The following is a 9,026-nucleotide window of genomic DNA, read 5'->3' as shown; positions in this document are numbered from 1 at the left end:
ATTCTCTTCTTTCTCTTATTTTTACTTTTAGATGAGAAGAAAGCCAAAGACGATTGCCAGTTTGGCTTCGCAGAATAAACATGAGGACCTGGTCTCTGGTTTTCAGTTGCTGCTTCTAACTGGTCAAAAGCTGCTAACTCGCTTCCAGGAGCACTGATAAAAAAACTATGTTAACTTTGTCAAGTCTGTATGTTTCCACGTTTGGATGACAGAAACCTGAGGAGGAGGGAGGGTTTTTGATGGTTTTGCATTGTACGTTAGGAACTGAAATGTAGTTTTTTTTGTTTTCCAGAGTTGCTTCAAACTGAGCAAAAACAGCTCCCAGGTCAGTCTTCCAAAGCCTTTGTGATTCTCAGTCCTTCTTTTTTGTTTTAAATTGTGTTAATATTAAAACCAAAGAGAATTGACAGCATGGATGACCCTCTGTTTGTGTCATAGCTTTCATTTTTCTGGAGGTGCGCTGGTGTAGATTCTCGGTCAGCAGGAAAAGGACATTCTGAAGCACAACCTGCTTTCTGCTCTTGGTTCCTGAAGACGTTTCACCTCCCACCCAAAAGGCGTCTTCAGTTCTTTTGGGTAAAGATTCTTTTTGTGGTGATGTGGTCACCATTATCTGGAGAGAAAAAAATAATGGCTAATAAATTCTCAATAGAAGAGAGGCATACTTTGCGTAACTCGGTCCACTTATATTGGCTGTATAGGCAAGGCAAGGCGAGTTCATTCATAAAGCACTTTTCAGTAATAAGACAATTCAAAGTGCTGTACAGGAACTAAACTAAAAACAAGCAGAGGAAATACAGAGAAAAACATTACAGAGGCAAGAACATTGCATTGGAGCAGCAGCAGCAGGTCTGATACGGAATTAGACAAGTTGCATTACAAACTTCAACATTAAGAGTTAAAGGTGATTCTAATCAATAAAGGTTTTCCACCTTGAGCCTGAGTTCCTTTAAAGCCTTAAAGGAACTCAGGCTTTCAGCATTATTACAGTTTTCTGGATGTTTGTTCCAGATAAGTGGAGCATAGGAACTAAATGCTGCTTCTCCGTGTTTGGTTCTGGTTTTGGTTCTGCAGAGCAGGCTGGAGCCAGAAGACCTGAGTGGTCTGGATGGTTGATGCCCTGATAACAAGTCTGTGATGTATTTAGGTGCTAAGCCATTTAGGGATTTATAGACTAACAGGAGGATTTTAAAGTCTATTCTCTGAGATACAGGGAGCCAGTGTAAGGACTTTAGAACTGGGGTTATGTGCTCTACTTTCTTAGTCTTAGTGAGGACGCGGGCAGCAGCGTTCTGGATCAGCTGCAGCTGTCTGATCCACTTTTTAGGCAGACCTGTGAAAACACTGTTGCAGTAATCAATTCTACTAAAACTTCTAACTTCTGATTTCTCTTCTATTTGTCCAAAAATTATTACTTTAGTTTTGTTTTTATTCAATTCAAGTAAGAAGCTCATACTGTTTTTTTTACCAGAGCCTAAAACAGTAAAAAAAAAAAAAAATACAAAAAAAAAAACAGCCTATCAATTCCTAGAAGCACCAATGTTGGTCCTTTTTTTCAGTTCTGGTGTGTTTGGAGGACACGCATACCCGTTGTTTTTAAATCAGCGTTGAAAGAGACTATGTGAACGGGCCAAATCAGATTCCACAAATTAATTTTTGTGTTTCTTTCCCTGTTAATGTTGTATTTTTGTTTTTTGTCATTTTGAAATGGAGTTAGCCCAAGGAAGAATAACATGTCAACTTTATTTTTGTTTTGTTCATTAAGGGGGTCATAGCTACATTTTTTTCACCCATAACTGGGGATGGGGGGAATTCATACATATACGTGTGACATCAGATGTCACTCGTATGGAGTTACAGAAGACTGCTTCCAGAACTTTGTTCGTCTTCTGTGTTGCTTCTTTTTTTCCCCAAACTTTTTTAAGGGCTAAAACCTAATGAAATCCGAGAGGTTTGAACATCTGATATTTGTGCAATTTCAAGGAGCAGATACTGAAACTTTAACTTTTGCATCTTTTTAAATTTCTTTTAGTGTGACTAATTTTATTGTTTGATTAATTTTATAGTCCAAGAGGACTGCATAGCTTATTGGTTTTTTCTTGTCACCATAGACTTGGTAAAATGTTAATTTTTCACAAATATATTTAAGGAAACATCCATCTAGTAAGTTCAATTATTCCTCCTTGACTTCTTTAACTTTAGGATGCGATTAAGTCTGAAGAAAAGTGACAGTTTTGTTGTTTTTCTTTGACTTTATCCGGTTCAGGATGCTCCTGTTGTTTATTGGAGTTGCTGGAAACTGTGGGGAAAAAAACAAAAAACTAAAGGAAACTTACTTTTCTCAGTCTAATTGTTTTCTCTTGTTCTTTTTCACTTGCGGGAACTTCCCAGAAGAGTGACAGTTTTTGGCGCTTTGTGTTAGTATTGATAAATAAACATTATTTAAAACATCTGTCAGGCCTGGTTAAATATCTTTGGCGTGGTTCAGTAGCTTCACCGACCCACGGCATCGAATATTTAATTATTACACTAACTGCATAATGAAAAAGTCAATTTCCACACCGGCGCCCCCCGTGCGCAGAAGACAATTGCAATTTTAATATCTGCATCTGAAATCTTCCTGGTGCAACCACCCCCCCCCCCCCCCCCCCGCGTCCCATCTCGATGCCTCGCAGGGCTGCAAAGTCTCCCGCATTACCATAGCCCTCTTCCTGACTTAAGTCTGCTCCTTGTACTTGCTTGTCGTGGCTAATTACGTGTTTAACCCTGTGCTGGGGAGCTTGTTTTACATTCAAATTTATGGGGACCTCGCTGATCTGTAGAATGAGCAGGGAACATGACGACGTCGTCTTCTGGTAATTGATTATCCTCTTAGAAAAAAGAACCAGCTTCCAGAAGAGTGCCGTATTGAAGTTATTGACCTTTGATCTCTGGCGTGTTAAAATATCAACTCGAAGGGGTGGGGGTTGGGGGGGGGGGGAGGTTATCAAGCATGCTTTTAAAAGAAATCGCCGCTTACAGTGTTGAGCTTTTTTTAAAATGTTACATTTGTATTGTGTCCACAATATTACTGTTTATTATTTGTGTTTATTCTCAAAGTGATTTGCATTTTTATTGCAGGAAAATGGAAGCCTTTCCCTGCTCATGACGTCCCGATGCTGCAGCAACAATTTCCCGATCTGGTTGCTTGTGTGGAATAAATAATTACGCATATGTTGTCAATATTTACATTTCCACTGTTTAATTTCATTCTAATGGAGGTCCCTGGGCGATAGGAGCAGCAGCTAATAGAAGAGGAATGATTAAAGCTTTCTCTGTAATAAACCAACTTGCTCCACTGTAATCTAATGTAGCATATCAGTGTTTACAGACTACAGTGACTTTGATCGCTTTCATTGTCAAATTAATTTCTGTATGCGCTTCTCCTCTTGCCGTTTTTGAGAAGAAATGAAAGAAAAAATAGTCTGTGTGTGTTTGGTGTTGCGTTCCACGGCTTCAACCCGCCTTTTAGTCATTATCACACGCCCTCCTGGTAGGCACAGTGGTTCAATTGTGCTGCCAGCGGTGTGTGTTTGTGTGCGTTTGGCACGCAGTACCAGGCCGGGTCAAAGCAGCTTAGTTCCGATCTGTTGGGTGACCTGCCCGTGCCACGCTGGCCTCGCTGACCCGCGTGATTTCATTATAGCGAGGTGAGATGCCGTCGCTCTGCGTGCACACACACACACACACACACACACACACACACACACACACACACACACACACACACACACACACACACACACACACACACAGGGGCTCGCACACCGCACACCTACACGCACATACTTTGAAGAAATTCACAAAGTATCTTTAAAAAAAAAAAAAAGCATTAAATGCTTAAGACCATTCTGATTTGGATTTACAGGGCCCCCACGCCCAAAATGTCTGAAAAGTAAGGTATAAAAGTGGAAATTGATTAGGGAAAAAAACATTTGACTTTCCAGACTATTTTCCTGCTGCTCTAAAAAAAAAACAGATATCTATTAATGCTTAATCCATGAAGTAGTTTTATATTGATTTATATCACATTTACAGACTCCATTTTATGATTTGCAAGGTCACAGACTGATTTTAACATTTTATCCATTAGCATTTAGCTTTTTTTTATGTACTGTCAGAATGCACACTCATTCAAAAATAAAAAAATGCTCATTTTAGAACCCTTTGGTTCTCCAAACAACCTTAAATGTATGTTAAACTTCACCTTTGGTTTTTAAACTAAGTTCAAATGCCAAGCAAAACAAACCATTAGAATGGCTACTTTTAATAACATTTATAAATAAGATGAAGGTACTCACAAATTTGGTGTATAGAATCTGAATTTTTTTCCAAAATGCTTCATTCTTTAGTTGACAAGTCCAGGAGTGGTGGATTTTAAAATACAGCAGATCTGAGTTCCTCCGAAGCCACAAAAGCAGCTACCCCTGCGCCACTCTCCCAATCCTGAAACAGTTCACATCATTATTTATGAAACTCACAAACAGTACGACTTCTGCAGGTTGATAGTTCATCCCTGTACTGAAATTTATATTCCATGAGTTAATATATAGTGCTGATATTTTTATTTAAAATTGTAATGTGTCAAAAAAAAATCTTGCAACTTAGATTATTTTAAGACAGCGCCATGAAACATACATATTTTAAATGCATATAAGCTAAAAAAGCAGTAGCTCAGCTAAAATGTAAATGCCAAAATCAGGCGACATCTATAAAATATACGCAGCTCTCTTTAAAAGATGTCTTAAAAAAGCAGATGTGTGCAATCTGCTTTAAAACAAAATCATTAGTGATTCAACTCTCATTTAACAGAAGCAATGACAACATATTGATCCTAACAGCAACTTAGCTCCTCATTATCATGTCAGAGCACAAGCAAATTTATTCTATTAAGCTCAGACACAGTCAGAGGCTGGATGTGGAGGAACCCGTATGAAATCTGATCACTAGATGGCGATCAAGGTTAAAGCAGAGTGCTTCCAGACAGCCTTCCTGTCAGCAGCCTGCTGCTTTATGATGCTGAGGTATCCTCCTCGCTGCACCACCAACACGCAGAGCTGGGGAAATGAATTGATCCCTTTCATTGTCATTTTGTGTGTTTGTTTTAATGTGTTATCTATCCTGTGTGAGGTCATATCATCGCCAATATTTCATTCACAATGTTATTGAAAGTTTTTAAATGCAGCTTGCTTAGTTTGGCCGTTAAAGTGAACTTACTGAATGCTGGCTGTGGTGGGAAGGAGAAGCTGTCCTGATCAGAGCCAAACTAAATGAAGGCGCAGCTTAAGAAGTTCATCTGTTTGGGTCGTACACTGGCTAGGCTGAAGTTGGACGCTGCTAAGAACAATCCTGCGCTTTTCTCCTTTAAAAATAACAAGGCCAGTTTCAAAAATGGTGACAGGTATCAAGGTTTGAAAAAAATGTTTGCTTCCTTAAAAAAACACCCCACAACGTTCTGTCATACCGATGCTTCAGCTTCTTTTTGAAGAGATAACGGAGAAAGCTCCAGAGTGACTCTTGTTTCTCAGGCTGTATGGAGCATAGGTTAATGGAGCATTGCCCCTCCCCGACATGTTGCTGTGCACTACTGATCAGTTGGCTGAAAGAAGACTGAAGACAAATTAATCTCTTTACAAATACTGTAAGTCTGGTCATGACAAACACCCTGTCCAAGGGTTTAACATTCTGCACTGGCAAACTATTACTAAACCTAGTGGCTATTCTTTATTTCTGCTTAAGTCTATGTCTGCCAAAAATGGTAACAATACCTTTGTTATGACAGAGGTGTTACAAATGTGATATAAACAGATGCATTATACAATCATTATGTTACATACAAACTGATACTAATATTAAAATATATGACACAGTTTCTTACGTTGAACTTTGAGCAACATACATCAAAGGAAATTATTATCGTGTTATAATGAATGATAACAATAATGTTAATTGATAAAATAATATAGATTTCAAAGGAATAGTTGTTGCTTTTTCTGTTTTAATTTAAAGTATCTCAATGTGGCAATAATATGTTTATCCAGGTTTATCATATCATCATCAGTATAAGAAAGTCATACCGACCCATTTATCTTCCAAATATGATAGCACTAAACCGTACAATGTGTTCATCCTTTCTACAACAAGGAACATTTTGGCCACTAATTTACACCTTGGCATGTTTCTTGGGCGATAAAATAATAATTTTCCTCAGAATTGTAATGTCACTTTTGTTTTTTAGATTTTTTTTCACCGGTAGTTCCAGAACCAAAACACTTCATAAAACCTCAGGGAAATGCTCCATTTACCACTGAGAGACTTTTAGTTTTACGTTTAGTTTTGGTTCAGTTATTCCTTACTGTCGCTGCATTGAAATCAGGCATTGTAAAGGTAAAGAGAGATGACAACTGTCGAAAACCAGATAAGTGTATCTGCATTTAGGATTTATGAATCCTAAATGGAGGGGGGGGGGGGAGTACAGGTTTGTGTTAACACAGTGCCGGGGCAGAAAGACGTCAGCATTAATTGTAATTGTTGCTGCAAATCAATCTGGTAAGACTTAAATGACAATGTTCAAAGTCGTTGAATTCAGACATTCTACAGTGAAAAATATTATTCACAAGCAGAAAACACTGAAAAAGGGCTCCACCATGCCATTTTAAAGGTTATGACACAATGCCAAATGAGTGCTTATTTGGAAAGACTGCGGGTTAAATTCACTTCTCCTGACATAGTTTTGCTACGTTGCATCTGAGTGAACATTTAAACTTCTACAAAAGTCTCCTCTGAACAGAAATAATCCATTTTATATGAACACCTCATTTCAACTGTCAAGCTGTAGTGGAGGTGTGATGACATGGGATATTCTGCTGACATCCAGTATCGTAAAGTATTCAAGAGTCAAAAACTTGGAGTAACTTGAACCAAATTGGGTCATCGTGTGCATGGTGATCACACAATGGCTTAAAAAAGAAAAGACTCAAATTGTTGCAATGGTCTAGTCCAAGTCCGCTTCCCTACATTATTGAAAAACCTTAGGAAAGGGGAATTGGTTTTACTGGTAAGTTGGGCATAGTGAGTTTTTATGGTTCATTATATACACTAACATTGCCTGGACCAATTGTTCTGGTTGTTGACAAAGTAGAAAGAAGGCGGGCTTACGGTCGGCGCTACCGCCCCCGAATGTTGCGGCATGAATCTTTCAGCGATTCTGCAAACATTCCCGCTTATTCTACAGCTAAGTGTTTTGTAAAAAGTCAAACAAATATTAAAGTAAACAGAGTCTAACTCAAAAAGCATTCCAAGAATAGAAGAACTCAAAGGTTTGTCTGCAGCCTGCCAGATTAGTAGGTTTTGGATACCAAATTTAAAGCATGTATGGTGACAATAAAACTAGTCAAATTAATTGACTACTTTTTCCGATATTTTTATATTTTTTTCTTGTTCTTTGGGTTAAACTAAGCAGTTAATTAGAGCAAGATCTCATTATGGACTTCAGTGTCCTGAAAAAAATAAAGCTCAGCCTTAGAGCAAGTTTCAGCAGAAACATTCTCCTGATGTGATTCTAGAGCAAAGAAGCTGAATCAGAGGGGAAAGGAAAAGAATAGGAGGAAGACTATGTTTAAGGTCGGCCATCAAAGCGCTTTCATTTGCATAACCTGCATGCAAGCTTTATTACAATCCACACATGCATATACCCTGCCACCATCACTTCTACCTCCGCCTCTTTCCAATCGTCCTTGCCTTCTTTACATCAACTTTTTTTTCATCCTTTTCTTGTATTTTCTCCTGCTCTCTGCTTGTGCAAGTTGTCATTCTCTCACCATAATGGCACTCGCGTGCCTTCATGTTGCCGGTTGTTTGCTTGAAACGTAATCTGCAGATGTAACAGAGGACGAAATTGAGTCTAACAAATGGCTTGAAAGGCTCACGCGGCATATCGAGCTCAGGCCCGACAAAGGCAGACAAAACGCCCGTCTTTTCTTCCTCCCCTCAGCATCTGAAGTTGATATTTTCAACAGAATGGCTCTGTGGCTGACGCTCCCTGAATAAAGGATTGGGTGCTGTTGTGTTGTGCGCTGTCATTTCGACTTGAATAGAGGAGAGTTGAGGCCCGTTTACTTTGGCTGTTGAAGAGAAATTGTTTGTTTGATTAACATTTGCTTGTGAATGTCAGCTCTTTCCGACGTCATTCAAAATATCTATCTATCTATCTATCTATCTATCTATCTATCTATCTATCTATCTATCTATCTATCTATCTATCTATCTATCTATCTATCTATCTATCTATCTATCTATCTATCTATCTATCTATCTATCTATATCTAACATCATTGCTGCTCATACCGTTTTGTTATTCGGACATATTGCTGATATCTGCGTCGAAAGAGGAAGTCTCAGCTTTCTACAAGGTGTGCGGTAACATAACTTTTGCTTGTAAACTTGCATCTGAACGAGAACCCAAGGATTAGGATAGAACAATGTACTATGGAGGCATGAGTTGAACTTAGAAACGTTTAGTTAAACCAAACACACCATATCAGCAGAAGCACCTCGTCTAGTGCGGTGGCGGAGCTGTAATGATACGGATCCGCTACCTGGGCTGTGCAAAGCATGAAAGGGAGTTGCTCTGTTTTTTTTTTTTTTTTTTACTGTTTCTCAGAAGATTGCATGGTTTATCATGAATTTTCTGGGTACACTGAAAGATGGCTTAAATGTCTCCAATTATGGGAGAGACGGATGCTTAATTATTTACCCCAAATTTCTTGAACATGGCCAAACGAGCCTCTCCGAACTGATAAACAGTAACAGGTGCCTGTCTGAGATCCTTGCTGATGTATTTCCAACCTTTCATTAGATGTCCACACACTTGGTACTTTCCATCTTAAATGGGGAAAGTATCTTTCCAACTTTGGTTTATCGTAGGGTGCCCTCAAAAAAGATTCCCTCAAAAATGGCCTAATAGATGTCATTGCTGTTGTCTTTCC

The 9,026-nt window shown here is 38.7% G+C and overlaps 1 long non-coding RNA gene across 1 annotated transcript; it reads right to left on the bottom strand.

Moving 5' to 3' along the window:
* Positions 1–443: 443 nt before the first annotated feature.
* LOC118557797 lies at positions 444–5,281 on the bottom strand. Its single transcript, XR_004928016.1, has 3 exons — positions 5,257–5,281; positions 4,341–4,485; positions 444–613 (listed from the first exon to the last, which is right to left on the bottom strand). It is a non-coding gene; the product is annotated as an uncharacterized LOC118557797 (long non-coding RNA).
* Between the last annotated feature and the right edge of the window lie 3,745 nt (positions 5,282–9,026).

The sequence above is a fragment of the Fundulus heteroclitus genome, chromosome 24, assembly GCF_011125445.2.
Source record: "Fundulus heteroclitus isolate FHET01 chromosome 24, MU-UCD_Fhet_4.1, whole genome shotgun sequence".
Lineage (NCBI taxonomy): Eukaryota > Metazoa > Chordata > Actinopteri > Cyprinodontiformes > Fundulidae > Fundulus > Fundulus heteroclitus.
The sequence above is the reverse complement of the archived record's forward strand: the minus strand, read 5'-3'. Positions and strand labels throughout refer to the sequence as shown.